Consider the following 19,964-nt stretch of genomic DNA (forward strand, 5'->3'; position numbering starts at 1 on the left):
CCCCTGTCTATAGTATTAATATAGAGGTCTGATACCCCTGTCTATAGTATTAATGTAGAGGTCTGATACCCCCTGTCTATATTATTAATATAGAGGTCTGATACCCCCCTGTCTATAGTATTAATATAGAGGTCTGATACCCCCTGTCTATATTATTAATATAGAGGTCTGATACCCCCTGTCTATAGTATTAATGTGGAGGTCTGATACCCCCCTGTCTATAGTATTAATGTGGAGGTCTGATACCCCCTGTCTATAGTATTAATGTGGAGGTCTGATACCCCCTGTCTATAGTATTAATATAGAGGTCTGATACCCCCCTGTCTATAGTATTAATGTGGAGGTCTGATACCCCCTGTCTATATTATTAATATAGAGGTCTGATACCCCCCTGTCTATAGTATTAATGTGGAGGTCTGATACCCCCTGTCTATAGTATTAATGTGGAGGTCTGATACCCCCCTTGTCTATAGTATTAATGTGGAGGTCTGATACCCCCTGTCTATAATATTAATGTGGAGGTCTGATACCCCCCTTGTCTATAGTATTAATGTGGAGGTCTGATACCCCCCTGTCTATAGTATTGATGTGGAGGTCTGATACCCCCTGTCTATAGTATTAATGTGGAGGTCTGATACCCCCCTGTCTATAGTATTAATGTGGAGGTCTGATACCCCCCTGTCTATAGTATTAATGTGGAGGTCTGATACCCCCCTGTCTATAGTATTGATGTGGAGGTCTGATACCCCCTGTCTATAGTATTAATGTGGAGGTCTGATACCCCCTGTCTATAGTATTAATGTGGAGGTCTGATACCCCCCGTCTATAGTATTAATGTGGAGGTCTGATACCCCCCCCTGTCTATAGTATTAATGTGGAGGCCTGATACCCCCTGTCTATAGTATTAATGTGGAGGTCTGATACCCCCTGTCTATAGTATTAATGTGGAGGTCTGATACCCCCCTGTCTATAGTATTAATGGGGAGGTCTGATACCCCCCTGTCTATAGTATTAATGTGGAGGTCTGATACCCCCCCCCCTGTCTATAGTATTAATGTAGAGGTCTGATACCCCCCCCCCTGTCTATAGTATTAATGTGGAGGTCTGATACCCCCTGTCTATAGTATTAATGTGGAGGTCTGATACCCCCAGTCGTATAGTATTAATGTGGAGGTCTGATACCCCCTGTCTATAGTATTAATGTGGAGGTCTGATACCCCCTGTCTATAGTATTAATGTGGAGGTCTGATACCCCCCTGTCTATAGTATTAATGTGGAGGTCTGATACCCCTGTCTATAGTATTAATGTGGAGGTCTGATACCCCCTGTCTATAGTATTAATGTGGAGGTCTGATACCCCCCTGTCTATAGTATTAATGTAGAGGTCTGATACCCCCTGTCTATAGTATTAATGTGGAGGTCTGATACCCCCTGTCTATAGTATTAATGTGGAGGTCTGATACCCCCCCCTGTCTATAGTATTAATGTGGAGGTCTGATACCCCCCTGTCTATAGTATTAATGTGGAGGTCTGATACCTCCCCCTGTCTATAGTATTAATGTGGAGGTCTGATACCCCCTGTCTATAGTATTAATGTAGAGGTCTGATACCCCCTGTCTATATTATTAATATAGAGGTCTGATACCCCCCTGTCTATAGTATTAATGTGGAGGTCTGATACCCCCCTGTCTATAGTATTAATGTGGAGGTCTGATACCCCCCTGTCTATAGTATTAATGTGGAGGTCTGATACCCCCCTGTCTATAGTATTAATGTGGAGGTCTGATACCCCCCTGTCTATAGTAATTAATGTGGAGGTCTGATACCTCCCCCTGTCTATAGTATTAATGTGGAGGTCTGATACCCCCCTGTCTATAGTATTAATGTGGAGGTCTGATACCTCCCCTGTCTATAGTATTAATGTGGAGGTCTGATACCCCCTGTCTATAGTATTAATGTAGAGGTCTGATACCCCCTGTCTATATTATTAATATAGAGGTCTGATACCCCCTGTCTATAGTATTAATGTGGAGGTCTGATACCCCCCTGTCTATAGTATTAATGTGGAGGTCTGATACCCCCCTGTCTATAGTATTAATGTGGAGGTCTGATACCCCCCTGTCTATAGTATTAATGTGGAGGTCTGATACCCCCCTGTCTATAGTATTAATGTGGAGGTCTGATACCCCCCTGTCTATAGTATTAATGTGGAGGTCTGATACCCCCTGTCTATAGTAATTAATGTGGAGGTCTGATACCCCCCTGTCTATAGTAATTAATGTGGAGGTCTGATACCCCCCTGTCTATAGTATTAATGTGGAGGTCTGATACCCCCCTGTCTATAGTATTAATGTGGAGGTCTGATATCCCCCCCTGTCTATAGTATTAATGTAGAGGTCTGATACCCCCTGTCTATAGTATTAATGTGGAGGTCTGATACCCCCTGTCTATAGTATTAATGTAGAGGTCTGATACCCCCTGTCTATAGTATTAATGTGGAGGTCTGATACCCCCCTGTCTATAGTATTAATGTGGAGGTCTGATACCCCCCCTGTCTATAGTATTAATGTGGAGGTCTGATACCTCCCCCCTGTCTATAGTATTAATGTGGAGGTCTGATACCTGTGTGTGTGTGTGTGTGTGTGTGTGTGTGTGTGTGTGTGTGTGTGTGTGTGTGTGTGTGTGTGTGTGTGTGTGTGTGTGTGTGTGTGTGTGTGTGTGTGTGTGTGTGTGTCCAGGTGTGTGTGTGCGGAGGGTTTCGAGGGGGATGTGTGTGAGATCAACGTTGACGACTGTGAAGACAACGACTGTGAGAACAACTCAACCTGCATCGACGGAGTCAACAACTACACCTGCATGTGTGGCCTGGAGTACACAGGTAACACACACACACTTAAACACACACAGGTAACACACACACACACTTAAACACACACACAGGTAACACACACACACTTAAACACACACAGGTAACACACACACACTTAAACACACACAGGTAACACACACACACACACACACACACACACACACACACACACACACACACACACACACACACACACACACACACACACACACACACACACACACACACACACTCACACTGGAAACACACACACACTCTTTTCTATTGTGCTTGATCGTTTGTTCTGTCTCTCTGTCTGCTTCTGTAGCTAACAGCTGTAGTTGTGTGATTCTCACTAACCGCTAACTTAATGTGCTACTCATGTCCTCTCTCTCTCTCTCTCTCTGTCTCTCTGTCTCTCTCTCTGTCCCTCTCTGTCTCTCTCTCTTTCTCTCGGTCTCTCTGTCTCTCTCTCTGTCTGTCTCTCTATTTCTGTCTGTCTGTGCCTTGCAGCTGCTACCAATGAGGTGGAGAGAGGTTAGTCTCTTTTTCTCTCTCTCCGTCTGCTGTCCTGTTCTGCTTCACTCTGCTGTCCTGATCTACTTCACTCTGCTGTCCTGATCTGCTTCACTCTGCTGTCCTGTTCTGCTTCACTCTGCTGTCCTGATCTACTTCACTCTGCTGTCCTGTTCTACTTCACTCTGCTGTCCTGTTCTGCTTCACTCTGCTGTCCTGTTCTACTTCACTCTGTTGTCCTGTTCTGCTTCACTCTGTTGTCCTGTTCTACTTCACTCTGCTGTCCTGTTCTACTTCACTCTGCTGTCCTGTTCTGCTTCACTCTGCTGTCCTGTTCTACTTCACTCTGCTGTCCTGTTCTGCTTCACTCTGCTGTCCTGTTCTACTTCACTCTGCTGTCCTGTTCTACTTCACTCTGCTGTCCTGTTCTGCTTCACTCTGCTGTCCTGTTCTGCTGTCCTGTTCTGCTTCACTCTGTTGTCCTGTTCTGCTTCACTCTGCTGTCCTGTTCTGCTTCACTCTGCTGTCCTGTTCTACTTCACTCTGCTGTCCTGTTCTGCTGTCCTGTTCTGCTTCACTCTGCTGTCCTGTTCTACTTCACTCTGCTGTCCTGTTCTGCTGTCCTGATCTGCTTCACTCTGCTGTCCTGTTCTACTTCACTCTGTTGTCCTGTTCTGCTTCACTCTGTTGTCCTGTTCTACTTCACTCTGCTGTCCTGTTCTGCTTCACTCTGCTGTCCTGTTCTGCTGTCCTGTTCTCCTTCACTCTGTTGTCCTGTTCTGCTTCACTCTGCTGTCCTGTTCTGCTTCACTCTGCTGTCCTGCTCTGCTTCACTCTGCTGTCCTGTTCTGCTTCACTCTGCTGTCCTGTTCTGCTTCACTCTGCTGTCCTGTTCTACTTCACTCTGCTGTCCTGTTCTACTTCACACTGCTGTCCTGTTCTGCTTCACTCTGCTGTCCTGTTCAGCTTCACCCTGCTGTCCTGTTCTGCTTCACTCTGCTGTCCTGTTCTCCTTCACTCTGCTGTCCTGTTCTGCTTCACTCTGCTGTCCTGTTCTGCTTCACTCTGCTGTCCTGTTCTACTTCACTCTGCTGTCCTGTTCTCCTTCACTCTGCTGTCCTGCTCTGCTTCACTCTGCTGTCCTGTTCTCCTTCACTCTGCTGTCCTGTTCTCCTTCACTCTGCTGTCCTGTTCTGCTTCACTCTGCTGTCCTGTTCTGCTTCACTCTGCTGTCCTGTTCTGCTTCACTCTGCTGTCCTGTTCTACTTCACTCTGCTGTCCTGTTCTGCTTCACTCTGCTGTCCTGTTCTACTTCACTCTGCTGTCCTGTTCTACTTCACTCTGCTGTCCTGTTCTGCTTCACTCTGCTGTCCTGTTCTGCTGTCCTGTTCTGCTTCACTCTGTTGTCCTGTTCTGCTTCACTCTGCTGTCCTGTTCTGCTTCACTCTGCTGTCCTGTTCTACTTCACTCTGCTGTCCTGTTCTGCTGTCCTGTTCTGCTTCACTCTGCTGTCCTGTTCTACTTCACTCTGCTGTCCTGTTCTGCTGTCCTGATCTGCTTCACTCTGCTGTCCTGTTCTACTTCACTCTGTTGTCCTGTTCTGCTTCACTCTGTTGTCCTGTTCTACTTCACTCTGCTGTCCTGTTCTGCTTCACTCTGCTGTCCTGTTCTGCTGTCCTGTTCTCCTTCACTCTGTTGTCCTGTTCTGCTTCACTCTGCTGTCCTGTTCTGCTTCACTCTGCTGTCCTGCTCTGCTTCACTCTGCTGTCCTGTTCTGCTTCACTCTGCTGTCCTGTTCTGCTTCACTCTGCTGTCCTGTTCTACTTCACTCTGCTGTCCTGTTCTCCTTCACACTGCTGTCCTGTTCTGCTTCACTCTGCTGTCCTGTTCAGCTTCACCCTGCTGTCCTGTTCTGCTTCACTCTGCTGTCCTGTTCTCCTTCACTCTGCTGTCCTGTTCTGCTTCACTCTGCTGTCCTGTTCTGCTTCACTCTGCTGTCCTGTTCTACTTCACTCTGCTGTCCTGTTCTCCTTCACTCTGCTGTCCTGCTCTGCTTCACTCTGCTGTCCTGTTCTCCTTCACTCTGCTGTCCTGTTCTCCTTCACTCTGCTGTCCTGTTCTGCTTCACTCTGCTGTCCTGTTCTGCTTCACTCTGCTGTCCTGTTCTCCTTCACTCTGCTGTCCTGTTCTGCTTCACTCTGCTGTCCTGTTCTGCTTCACTCTGCTGTCCTGTTCTACTTCACTCTGCTGTCCTGTTCTCCTTCACTCTGCTGTCCTGTTCTCCTTCACTCTGCTGTCCTGTTCTGCTTCACTCTGCTGTCCTGTTCTGCTTCACTCTGCTGTCCTGTTCTGCTTCACTCTGCTGTCCTGTTCTGCTTCACTCTGCTGTCCTGTTCTGCTTCACTCTGCTGTCCTGTTCTACTTCACTCTGCTGTCCTGTTCTCCTTCACTCTGCTGTCCTGTTCTGCTTCACTCTGCTGTCCTGTTCTGCTTCACTCTGCTGTCCTGCTCTGCTTCACTCTGCTGTCCTGTTCTCCTTCACTCTGCTGTCCTGTTCTGCTGTCCTGTTCTGCTTCAGTCTGCTGTCCTGTTCTGCTTCACTCTTCTGTCCTGTTCTACTTCACTCTGCTGTCCTGTTCTGCTTCACTCTGCTGTCCTGTTCTGCTTCACTCTGCTGTCCTGTTCTGCTTCACTCTGCTGTCCTGTTCTGCTTCACTCTGCTGTCCTGTTCTGCTTCACCCTGCTGTCCTGAACTGTACACGTGTGTGTGTGTGTGTGTGTGTGTGTGTGTGTGTGTGTGTGTGTGTGTGTGTGTGTGTGTGTGTGTGTGTGTGTGTGTGTGTGTGTGTGTGTGTGTGTGTGTGTGTGTGTGTGTAGGTGAGCTGTGTGAGGAGAAATTAGATTTCTGTGCTCCAGAGTTGAACCCCTGCCAGCACGACTCCAAATGCATCCTGACCCTTCAGGGGTACAAGTGAGTCACCACACACCACACCAGACACCACACCACACCACAGCACACTACACCACACACCACCACACACACACACACACCACACCACACACCACACCTCACCAAACACACCACACCACACACCACACCTCACCAAACACACCACACACCACCACACACACCACACCACACACACACACACCACACCACACACCACACCTCACCAAACACACCACACACACCACACCACACACCACACCTCACCAAACACACCACACACCACACCACACCACACCACACACACCACACCACACACAGCACACTACACCACACACCACCACACACACCACACCACACACACACACCACACCTCACCAAACACACCACACACCACACCACACCACACACACCACACCACACCACACACAGCACACTACACCACACACCACCACACACACCACACCACACACCACACCTCACCAAACACACCACACCTCACCAAACACACCACACCACACACCACACCACACCACACACACCACACCACACACACACACACCACACCACACACCACACCTCACCAAACACACCACACACACCACACACCACACACCACACCTCACCAAACACACCACACCACACACCACACCACACACACCACACCACACACAGCACACTACACCACACACCACCACACACACCACACCACACACACACACACCCACCACACACCACACCTCACCAAACACACCACACCACACACCACACACCACACTCACCAAACACACCACACCACACCACACCACATTCCACCACACACCACACCACACCACACCACACACCACACACCACACCAGACCACACACCACACACACCACACCACACACCACACACCACACCACACCACACACCACCACACACACCACACCAAACACACCACACCACACACACCACACCACATACCACACCACATACCACACCACACACACACACACCACACCACACCAAACACACCACACCAAACACACCACACCACACACCACACCACATACCACACACACCACACCACACCACCACCACCACACACCACACACACCACACCACATACCACACCACACACCACACACCACACCACACCACACCACACACCACACACACCACACCACATACCACACCACACACCACCAGGTGTGACCACATACCACATTACACACCTCACCACACACAGGTTCCAGGTGTGAGTGTTGTATTAACAGTGTGTGTGTGTGTGTTCTAGGTGTGAGTGTTGTATTAACAGTGTGTGTGTGTGTGTTCCAGGTGTGAGTGTTGTATTAACAGTGTGTGTGTGTGTGTGTTCCAGGTGTGAGTGTTGTATTAACAGTGTGTGTGTGTGTGTTCCAGGTGTGAGTGTTGTGTTAACAGTGTGTGTGTGTGTGTTCCAGGTGTGAGTGTTGTATTAACAGTGTGTGTGTGTGTGTTCCAGGTGTGAGTGTTGTATTAACAGTGGTCCTTCTGTGGCTCAGTTGGTAGAGCATGGCGCTTGTAACGGGTAGTGGGTTGATTCCCGGGACCACCCATACGTAGAATGTATGCACACATGACTGTAAGTGTTTGGATAAAAGTGCCAGCTAAATGGCATATATTAACAGTGTGTGTGTGTGTGTGTTCCAGGTGTGAGTGTTGTATTAACAGTGTGTGTGTGTGTGTGTTCCAGGTGTGAGTGTTGTGTTAACAGTGTGTGTGTGTGTGTGTGTGTTCCAGGTGTGAGTGTTGTATTAACAGTGTGTGTGTGTGTGTTCCAGGTGTGAGTGTACCCCAGGCTACGTGGGGGATCAGTGTGAGCTGGACTATGATGACTGTGAGGAGAACAAGTGTCAGAACGGAGCTCAGTGTATTGATGCGGTCAACGGGTACACCTGTGTCTGTCCTGAGGGATACAGGTAACAGCACACACACACACACACACGCACACACGGACGCACGCACACACACACACACACACACACACACACACACAGACACACGCACACACACGCACACAGACACACACACACACACACACACACACACACACACACACACACACACACACACACACAGTACACAGTACCAGTCAAAAGTTAGCACACATCTACTCATTCCAGGGTTTTTCTTTTTAATTTTTATTTTTACATTGTAGAATAATACTGAAGACATCCAAACTATGAAGTAACACATATGTACCAGTCTGTAGGGGTAGTTAACCTGAACGTTCATGATGAGGTAGGGGCTGGTTTAGTACCAGTCTGTAGGGGTAGTTAACCTGAACGTTCATGATGAGGTAGGGGCTGGTTTAGTACCAGTCTGTAGGGGTAGTTAACCTGAACGTTCATGATGAGGTAGGGGCTGGTTTAGTACCAGTCTGTAGGGGTAGTTAACCTGAATGTTCAAGATGAGGTAGGGGCTGGTTTAGTACCAGTCTGTAGGGGTGGTTAACCTGAACGTTCATGATGAGGTAGGGGCTGGTTTAGTACCAGGCTGTAGGGGTAGTTAACCTGAACGTTCATGATGAGGTAGGGGCTGGTTTAGTACCAGTCTGTAGGGTAGTTAACCTGAACGTTCATGATGAGGTAGGGGCTGGTTTAGTACCAGTCTGTAGGGGTAGTTAACCTGAACGTTCATGATGAGGTAGGGGCTGGTTTAGTACCAGTCTGTAGGGGTAGTTAACCTGAACGTTCATGATGAGGTAGGGGCTGGTTTAGTACCAGTCTGTAGGGGTAGTTAACCTGAACGTTCATGATGAGGTAGGGGCTGGTTTAGTACCAGTCTGTAGGGGTAGTTAACCTGAACGTTCATGATGAGGTAGGGGCTGGTTTAGTACCAGTCTGTAGGGGTAGTTAACCTGAACGTTCATGATGAGGTAGGGGCTGGTTTAGTACCAGTCTGTAGGGGTAGTTAACCTGAGCGTTCATGATGAGGTAGGGGCTGGTTTAGTACCAGTCTGTAGGGGTAGTTAACCTGAATATTCATGATGAGGTAGGGGCTGGTTTAGTACCAGTCTGTAGGGGTAGTTAACCTGAACGTTCATGATGAGGTAGGGGCTGGTTTAGTACCAGTCTGTAGGGGTAGTTAACCTGAACGTTCATGATGAGGTAGGGGCTGGTTTAGTACCAGTCTGTAGGGTAGTTAACCTGAACGTTCATGATGAGGTAGGGGCTGGTTTAGTACCAGTCTGTAGGGGTAGTTAACCTGAACGTTCATGATGAGGTAGGGGCTGGTTTAGTACCAGTCTGTAGGGGTAGTTAACCTGAACGTTCATGATGAGGTAGGGGCTGGTTTAGTACCAGTCTGTAGGGGTAGTTAACCTGAACGTTCATGATGAGGTAGGGGCTGGTTTAGTACCAGTCTGTAGGGGTAGTTAACCTGAACGTTCATGATGAGGTAGGGGCTGGTTTAGTACCAGTCTGTAGGGGTAGTTAACCTGAACGTTCATGATGAGGTAGGGGCTGGTTTAGTACCAGTCTGTAGGGTAGTTAACCTGAACGTTCATGATGAGGTAGGGGCTGGTTTAGTACCAGTCTGTAGGGGTAGTTAACCTGAACGTTCATGATGAGGTAGGGGCTGGTTTAGTACCAGTCTGTAGGGGTAGTTAACCTGAACGTTCATGATGAGGTAGGGGCTGGTTTAGTACCAGTCTGTAGGGGTAGTTAACCTGAACGTTCATGATGAGGTAGGGGCTGGTTTAGTACCAGTCTGTAGGGGTAGTTAACCTGAACGTTCATGATGAGGTAGGGGCTGGTTTAGTACCAGTCTGTAGGGGTAGTTAACCTGAACGTTCATGATGAGGTAGGGGCTGGTTTAGTACCAGTCTGTAGGGGTAGTTAACCTGAACGTTCATGATGAGGTAGGGGCTGGTTTAGTACCAGTCTGTAGGGGTAGTTAACCTGAACGTTCATGATGAGGTAGGGGCTGGTTTAGTACCAGTCTGTAGGGGTAGTTAACCTGTAGCACCACCTTGTGGTGTAGAACAGAATCAGACATTTAGAACAGAACAACAGAATAGAACAGAACAGGGCAGAGTAGAACAGAACAGGAGCAGAGTAGAACAGAACATGATGAGGCAGAGAGCAGAGTAGAACAGAACAGGAGCAGAATAGAACAGAACAGGAGCAGAGTAGAACAGAACAGGAGCAGAGTAGAACAGAACAGGAGCAGAATAGAACAGAACAGGAGCAGAATAGAACAGAACAGGAGCAGATAGAACAGAACAGGAGCAGAGTAGAACAGAACAGGAGCAGAGTAGAACAGAACAGAATAGAACAGAACAGGAGCAGAGTAGAACAGAACAGGAGCAGAGTAGAGCAGAACAGGAGCAGAGTAGAACAGAACAGGAGCAGAATAGAACAGAACAGGAGCAGAATAGAACAGAACAGAACAGAACAGGAGCAGAACAGGAGCAGATAGAACAGAACAGGAGAGAACAGAACAGGAGCAGAATAGAACAGAACAGGAGCAGAGTAGAACAGAACAGGAGCAGAGTAGAACAGAACAGGAGCAGATAGAACAGAACAGGAGCAGAGGAACAGCAGCAGAGTAGAACAGAACAGGAGCAGAGTAGAACAGAACAGGAGCAGAGTAGAACAGAACAGTCAGAATAGAACAGAACAGGAGCAGAGTAGAACAGAACAGGAGCAGAGTAGAACAGAACAGGAGCAGGTAGAACAGGGAGCAGGTAGAACAGAACAGAACAGAACAGGAGCAGAATAGAACAGAACAGAACAGAACAGGAGCAGAGTAGAACAGAACAGGAGCAGAGTAGAACAGAACAGGAGCAGAATAGAACAGAACAGGAGCAGAGGAACAGAACAGGAGCAGAGTAGAACAGAACAGGAGTCAGAATAGAACAGAACAGGACAGAATAACAGAACAGGAGCAGAGTAGAACAGAACAGGAGCAGAGTAGAACAGAACAGGAGCAGAACAGGAGCAGAGTAGAGCAGAACAGAACAGAACAGGAGCAGAGTAGAACAGAACAGGACCAGAACAACAGAACAGGAGCAGAGTAGAACAGAACAGGACCAGGAACAGAACAGGAGCAGAATAGAGTAACAGAACAGAACAGAGAGAACAGAACAGGAGCAGAGTAGAACAGAACAGGAGCAGAATAGAACAGAACAGGAGCAGAGTAGAACCAGAACAGAACAGGAGCAGAACAGAGAACAGAGTAGAGCAGAACAGGAGCAGAGTAGAACAGAACAGGTCAGAGTAGAACAGAACAGGGAGCAGAACAGAGCAACAGAACAGAACAGGAAGAACAGAACAGGAACAGGACCAGAGTAGAACAGAACAGGAGCAGAGTAGAACAGAACAGAACAGAACAGAGCAGAGTAGAACAGAACAGGAGCAGAACAGAACAGGAGCAGAATAGAACAGAACAGGAGCAGAACAGAACAGAACAGGAGCAGAGTAGAACAGAACAGGAGCAGAGTAGAACAGAACAGGAGCAGAGTAGAACAGAACAGGAGCAGAACAGGAGCAGAGAGAACAGAACAGGACCAGAACAGAACAGGAGCAGAACAGGTTTAGAACAGAACAGAACAGAGTAGAACAGAACAGGAGCAGAGTAGAACAGAACAGGAGCAGAGAGCAGAACAGGAGCAGTAGAACAGAACAGGAGCAGAATAGAACAGAACAGGAGCAGAGTAGAACAGAACAGGACAGAATAGAACAGAACAGGAGCAGAGTAGAACAGAACAGGAGCAGAATAGAACAGTGTAGAACAGGAGCAGAGAACAGAACAGGAGCAGTAGAACAGAACAGAACAGAGTAGAACAGAACAGGAGCAGAGTAGAACAGAACAGGAGCAGAACAGAACAGGAGCAGAACAGGAGCAGAACAGGAGCAGGTAGAACAGAACAGGCAGAGAATAGAACAGAACAGGAGCAGAATAGAACAGAACAGGAGCAGAGTAGAACAGAACAGTAGAACAGAACAGGAGCAGTAGAACAGAACAGCAGAACAGAACAGGAGCAGAGTAGAACAGAACAGAGCAGAGTAGAACAGAACAGGAGCAGAGTAGAACAGAACAGAAGAACAGAACAGAACAGGAGCAGAGTAGAACAGAACAGGAGCAGAACAGAATAGAACAGAACAGAACAGAACAGGAGCAGAACAGAACAGACAGGAGCAAAACAGGAGCAGAACATAGAACAGAACAGGAGCAAAACAGAAGCAGAACAGGAGCAGAGTAGAACAGAACAGGAGCAGAGTAGAACAGAACAGGAGCAGAATAGAACAGAACAGGAGCAGAACAGGAGCAGAACAGGAGCAGAGTAGAACAGACAGAACAGGAGCAGAATAGAACAGGACAGAACAGGAGCAGAATAGAACAGGAGCAGAGCAGAACCTAGAACAGCAACAGAATAGAACAGAACAGGAGCAGAGTAGAACAGAACAGGAACAGAACAGAACAGGAGCAGAGTAGAACAGAACAGGAGCAGAATAGAACAGAACAGGAGCAGAGTAGAACAGAACAGGAGCAGAGATGACAGAGAACAGAACAGGAGCAAAACAGGAGCAGAACAGAACAGAGAGCAAAACAGAACAGAACAGAGCAGAACAGGAACAGACCAGGAGCAAAACAGAGCAGAACAGGACAGAGTAGAACAGAACAGGAGCAGAGTAGAACAGAACAGGAGCAGAATAGAACAGAACAGGAGCAGAACAGGAGCAGAACAGGAGCAGAGTAGAACAGAACAGAACAGGAGCAGAACAGAGCAGAACAGGAGCAGAATAGAACAGGACAGAACAGACCAGAACAGAGGAGCAGAACAAAGGAGCAGAGTAGAACAGAACAGAACAGACCAGGAGAGAACAGAACAGGAGCAGAGTGAGAACAGAACAGAACAGAACAGGAGCAGCAAGAACAGAAAGAACAGAGCAGAACAGGAGCAGAACAGAGCAGAGTAGAACAGAACAGAACAGACCAGAGCAGAACAGAACAGGAGCAGAGTAGAACAGAACAGGAGCAGAGTAGAACAGAAACAGAACAGAACAGGAGCAGAGTAGAACAGAACAGAATAGAACAGGAGCAGAACAGGAGAACAGAGCAGAGTAGAACAGAACAGCAGAGAACAGAACAGGAGCAGAATAGAACAGGAGCAGAACAGGAGCAGAATAGAACAGTTAGACAGAACAGGAGCAGAATAGAACAACAGAACAGGAGCAGAGTAGAACAGAACAGGAGCAGAGTAGAACAGAACAGGAGCAGAGAGTAGAACAGAACAGGAGCAGAGTAGAACAGAACAGGAGCAGAGTAGAACAGAACAGGACAGAGTAGAGCAGAACAGGAGCAGAGTAGAACAGAATAGAACAGAACAGACCAGGAGCAAAACAGAACAGAACAGAACAGACCAGGAGCAAAACAGGAGCAGAACAGAACAGAACAGAACAGACCAGAGCAAAACAGAAGCAGAACAGGAGCAGAGTAGAACAGAACAGGAGCAGAGTAGAACAGAACAGGAGCAGAACAGAACAGGAGCAGAACAGAGTAGAACAGAAGAACAGGAGCAGAATAGAACAGGACAGAACAGGAGCAGAACAGAACAGGAGCAGAGTAGAACAGAACAGAACAGAACAGGAGCAGAGTAGAACAGAACAGAACAGACAGGTAGAACAGAACAGGAGCAGAATAGAACAGAACAGGAGCAGAGTAGAACAGAACAGACCAACAGAACAGGACAGAACAGGAGCAGAACAGAACAGAACAGAACAGAACAGAACAGAACAGAACAGAACAGGAGCAGAGTAGAACAGAACAGAACAGAACAGAGTAGAACAGAACAGAACAGAATAGAACAGGAGCAGAACAGGAGCAGAGTAGAACAGAACAGAACAGAACAGAACAGGAGCAGAGTAGAACAGAACAGGAGCAGAGTAGAACAGAACAACAGAACAGAACAGAGCAGAGAACAGAACAGAACAGAACAGAATAGAACAGGAGCAGAACAGGCAGAACAGAACAGAACAGGAGCAGAGTAGAACAGAACAGAACAGAACAGAATAGAACAGGAGCAGAACAGGAGCAGAGAACAGAACAGAACAGAACAGGAGCAGAACAGAACAGAGCAGAATAGAACAGAACAGAACAGAGCAGAGTAGAACAGAACAGAACAACAGGAGAACAGAACAGTAGAACAACAGAACAGGAGCAGAGTAGAACAGAGAACAGGAGCAGAGTAGAACAGAACAGAACAGAATAGAACAGGCAGCAGAGAACAGAGGACAGAACAGCAGAGTAGAACAGAACAGGAGCAGAGTAGAACAGAACAGGAGCAGAGTAGAACAGAATAGAACAGAACAGAACAGGAGCAAAACAGGAGCAGAACAGAACAGACCAGGAGCAAAACAGGAGCAGAACAGGAGCAGAACAGGAACAGACCAGAGCAAAACAGAAGAACAGAACAGAGCAGAGTAGAACAGAACAGGAGCAGAACAGAACAGAAGAACAGAACAGAGTAGAACAGAACAGAACAGAACAGGAGCAGAACAGGAGCAGGAGAACAGAGAAGAACAGAACAGAACAGAACAGAATAGAACAGAGCAGAACAGGAGCAGAACAGAACAGAACAGGAGCAGAGTAGAACAGAACAGAGCAGAACAGAGTAGAACAGAACAGACAGAACAGGGGCAGAGTAGAACAGAACAGACCAGGAGCAGAACAGAACAGGAGCAGAGTAGAACAGAACAGAACAGACCAGGAGCAGAACAGCAGAGTAGAACAGAACAGAACAGAACAGAGAAGAGAACAGAACAGAGCAGAACAACAGAACAGGAGCAGAGTAGAACAGAACAGAGCAGACCAGGCAGAATAGAACAGAACAGGAGCAGAGTAGAACAGAACAGAACAGAACAGGAGAGGAGCAGAGTAGAACAGAACAGAACAGAACAGAACAGGAGCAGAGTAGAACAGAACAGAACAGAGAACAGGAGCAGAACAGGAGCAGAGTAGAACAGAACAGGAACAGAACAGGAGCAGAGTAGAACAGAACAGAACAGAACAGAACAGAACAGAGAGAACAGGAGAACAGAACAGGAGCAGAGTAGAACAGAACAGAACAGAACAGAACAGAACAGAACAGAACAGAACAGAACAGAACAGGAGCAGAGTAGAACAGAACAGGGCAGAGTAGAACAGAACAGAACAGGAGCAGATAGAGCAGAACAGGAGCAGAACAGAACAGAACAGACCAGCAGCAGAACAGAACAGAACAGAACAGAGCAGGAGAAGAGTAGAACAGAACAGAACAGAACAGAACAGAACAGGAGCAGAACAGGAGCAGAGTAGAACAGAACAGGAGCAGAGTAGAACAGAACAGGAGCAGAATAGAACAGAACAGGAGCAGAACAGGAGCAGAGTAGAACAGAACAGAACAGAACAGAACAGGAGCAGAGCAGAACAGAACAGAACAGAACAGAACAGGAGCAGAGTAGAACAGAACAGAACAGCAGAACAGACAGAACAGGAGCAGAGTAGAACAGAACAGAACAGAACAGAACAGGAGCAGAGTAGAACAGAACAGAACAGAACAGAATAGAACAGGAGCAGAACAGAGCAGAGTAGAACAGAACAGGAGCAGAGTAGAACAGAACAGGAGCAGAACAGAACAGAACAGGAGCAGAGTAGAACAGAACAGAACAGAACAGAACAGAGCAGAACAGAACAGAACAGAACAGAATAGAACAGGACAGAACAGGAGCAGAGTAGAACAGAACAGAACAGAACAGAACAGAACAGAACAGGAGCAGAGTAGAACAGAACAGTATAGAACAGAACAGAACAGAACAGAACAGAACAGAGCAGAACAGAACAGAACAGAACAGAACAGAACAGGAGCAGAGTAGAACAGAACAGGAGCAGAGTAGAACAGAACAGGAGCAGAGAGCAGAACAGGAGCAGAGTAGAACAGAACAGAACAGAACAGAACAGGAGCAGAACAGTTAGAACAGAACAGAACAGGAGCAGAGTAGAACAGAACAGAACAGAACAGAACAGAGTAGAACAGAACAGAACAGAACAGGAGCAGAGTAGAACAGAACAGAACAGAACAGAATAGAACAGAGAACAGAACAGGAGCAGTTAGAACAGAACAGAACAGAACAGAACAGGAGCAGAGTAGAACAGAACAGAACAGACAGAACAGGAGCAGTTAACAGAACAGAACAGAACAGGGGCAGAGTAGAACAGAACAGACCAGGAGCAGAACAGGAGCAGAACAGGAGCAGAGTAGAACAGAACAGAACAGACCAGGAGCAGAACAGAACAGGAGCAGAACAGAACAGTATAGAACAGGAGAAGAGTAGAACAGAACAGAACAGGCAGAGTAGAACAGAACAGAACAGGACAGAACAGGAACAGTAGAACAGAACAGGAGCAGAGTAGAACAGAACAGGAACAGAATAGAACAGAACAGGAGCAGAGTAGAACAGAACAGGAGCAGAGTAGAACAGAACAGAACAGAACAGGAGCAGAGTAGAACAGAACAGAACAGAACAGAACAGGAGCAGAGTAGAACAGAACAGAACAGAATAGAACAGAGCAGAACAGGAGCAGAGTAGAACAGAACAGAACAGAACAGAACAGGAGCAGAGTAGAACAGAACAGAACAGAACAGAATAGACAGGAGCAGAACAGGAGCAGAGAGTAGAACAGAACAGAACAGAACAGAACAGAACAGGAGCAGAACAGGAGCAGAGTAGAACAGAACAGAACAGAACAGAACAGCAGAGTAGAACAGAACAGAACAGAATAGAACAGAGCAGAACAGAACAGAACAGAACAGAACAGGAGCAGAGTAGAACAGAACAGAACAGAACAGAACAGGAGCAGAGTAGAACAGAACAGAACAGAGCAGAACAGGAACAGAACAGGAGCAGTAGAACAGAACAGAACAGGAGCAGAGTAGAACACAGACAGAACAGAACAGGAGCAGAGTAGAACAGAACAGCAGAGTAGAACAGAACAGGAGCAGAACAGAACAGAACAGAACAGGAGCAGAGTAGAACAGAACAGCAGAACAGAACAGAGCAGAACAGGAGCAGAGTAGAAGAGTAGAACAGAACAGAACAGAGAACAGAACAGAACAGAACAGAACAGAATAGAACAGAACAGGAACAGAACAGGAGCAGAGTAGAACAGAACAGAACAGAACAGGAGCAGAGTAGAACAGAACAGAACAGAACAGAACAGGAGCAGAGTTCAGAACAGAACAGAACAGGACAGAACAGGAGCAGAGTAGAACAGAACAGAACAGAACAGAACAGGAGCAGAGTAGAACAGAACAGAACAGAACAGAACAGAACAGCAGAGCAGAACAACAGAACAGAACAGGAGCAGAACAGAACAGAACAGAACAGAACAGAACAGGAGCAGAGTAGAACAGAACAGAACAGAACAGGACAGAACAGGAGCAGAGTAGAACAGAACAGAACAGAACAGCAGAGTAGAACAGAACAGAACAGGAGCAGAACAGGAGCAGAGTAGAACAGAACAGGAGTTCAGACAGAGTCCAGAACAGAACAGAACAGGAGCAGAACAGAACAGAACAGAACAGGAGCAGAGAGAACAGAACAGGAACAGAACAGGAGCAGAACAGAACAGTAGAACAGAACAGGAGCAGAACAACAGTAGAACAGAACAGAACACAGAGTAGAACAGTTAACAGGAGCAGAATAGAACAGGAGAACAGAACAGAGTAGAACAGAACAGCTCAGAACAGGAGCTGTAGACAGATTTAGAACTGAGTCCCAGAACAGAATGTTTGAACAGCGGTCTGTTCTGTGAACAGAACTGAGGTAGAGCAGAATAGAACAGTTTGTTTTCAGCAGTCTGTTCTGTGAGTCCCTGATGGTTGTTATGTTTGTTTTCAGCAGTCTGTTCTGTGAGTCCCTGATGGTTGTTATGTTTGTTTTCAGCAGTCTGTTCAGGAGTCCCTGATGGTTGTTATGTTTGTTTTCAGCAGTCTGTTCTGTGAGTCCCTGAAGTTGTTATGTTTGTTTTCAGAGGTCTGTTCTGTGAGTCCCTGATGGTTGTTAGAGTTTTGTTTTCAGAGGTCTGTTCTGTGAGTCCTAAATGACTGATGGTTGTTAAAATGTTTGTTTTCAGCAGTCTGTTCTGTGAGTCCCTGTGAGTCCCTGATGGTTGTTATGTTTGTTTTCAGCGGTCTGTTCTGTGAGTCCCTGATAGTTGTTATGTTTGTTTTCAGCAGTCTGTTCTGTGAGTCCCTGATGGTTGTTATGTTTGTTTTCAGCGGTCTGTTCTGTGAGTCCCTGATGGTTGTTATGTTTGTTTTCAGCAGTCTGTTCTGTGAGTCCCTGATGGTTGTTTGTTTGTTTTCAGCGGTCTGTGAGTTGATTTTCATGTTTGTTTTCAGCAGTCTGTTCTGTGAGTCCCTGATGGTTGTTATGTTTGTTTTCAGCAGTCTGTTCTGTGAGTCCCTGATGGTTGTTATGTTTGTTTTCAGCAGTCTGTTCTGTGAGTCCCTGATGGTTGTTATGTTTGTTTTCAGCAGTCTGTTCTGTGAGTCCCTGATGGTTGTTATGTTTGTTTGTCTGGTTGTTATGTTTGTTTTCAGCGGTCTGTTCTGTGAGTCCCTGATGGTTGTTATGTTTGTTTTCAGCAGTCTGTTCTGTGAGTCCCTGATGGTTGTTATGTTTGTTTTCAGCGGTCTGTTCTGTGAGTCCCTGATGGTTGTTATGTTTGTTTTCAGCAGTCTGTTCTGTGAGTCCCTGATGGTTGTTATGTTTGTTTTCAGCGGTCTGTTCTGTGAGTCCCTGATGGTTGTTATGTTTGTTTTCAGCAGTCTGTTCTGTGAGTCCCTGATGGTTGTTATGTTTGTTTTCAGCAGTCTGTTCTGTGAGTCCCTGATGGTTGTTATGTTTGTTTTCAGCAGTCTGTTCTGTGAGTCCCTGATGGTTGTTATGTTTGTTTTCAGCAGTCTGTTCTGTGAGTCCCTGATGGTTGTTATGTTTGTTTTCAGCAGTCTGTTCTGTGAGTCCCTGATGGTTGTTATGTTTGTTTTCAGCAGTCTGTTCTGTGAGTCCCTGATGGTTGTTATGTTTGTTTTCAGCAGTCTGTTCTGTGAGTCCCTGATGGTTGTTATGTTTGTTTTCAGCAGTCTGTTCTGTGAGTCCCTGATGGTTGTTATGTTTGTTTTCAGCAGTCTGTTCTGTGAGTCCCTGATGGTTGTTATGTTTGTTATGTTTGTTTTCAGCAGTCTGTTCTGTGAGTCCCTGATGGTTGTTATGTTTGTTTTCAGCGGTCTGTTCTGTGAGTCCCTGATGGTTGTTATGTTTGTTTTCAGCGGTCTGTTCTGTGAGTCCCTGATGGTTGTTATGTTTGTTTTCAGCGGTCTGTTCTGTGAGTCCCTGATGGTTGTTATGTTTGTTTTCAGCGGTCTGTTCTGTGAGTCCCTGATGGTTGTTATGTTTGTTTTCAGCGGTCTGTTCTGTGAGTCCCTGATGGTTGTTATGTTTGTTTTCAGCAGTCTGTTCTGTGAGTCCCTGATGGTTGTTATGTTTGTTTTCAGCGGTCTGTTCTGTGAGTCCCTGATGGTTGTTATGTTTGTTTTCAGCGGTCTGTTCTGTGAGTCCCTGATGGTTGTTATGTTTGTTT

General features: G+C 46.8%; 1 pseudogene; it reads left to right on the forward strand.

The window, feature by feature from the left end:
- Positions 1–19,964, forward strand: part of LOC118382550 (slit homolog 2 protein-like) — a 103,632-nt pseudogene that overhangs the window by 45,028 nt on the left and 38,640 nt on the right.

The sequence above is a fragment of the Oncorhynchus keta genome, unplaced genomic scaffold, assembly GCF_023373465.1.
Source record: "Oncorhynchus keta strain PuntledgeMale-10-30-2019 unplaced genomic scaffold, Oket_V2 Un_contig_7802_pilon_pilon, whole genome shotgun sequence".
NCBI classification, from domain to species: Eukaryota; Metazoa; Chordata; class Actinopteri; order Salmoniformes; family Salmonidae; genus Oncorhynchus; species Oncorhynchus keta.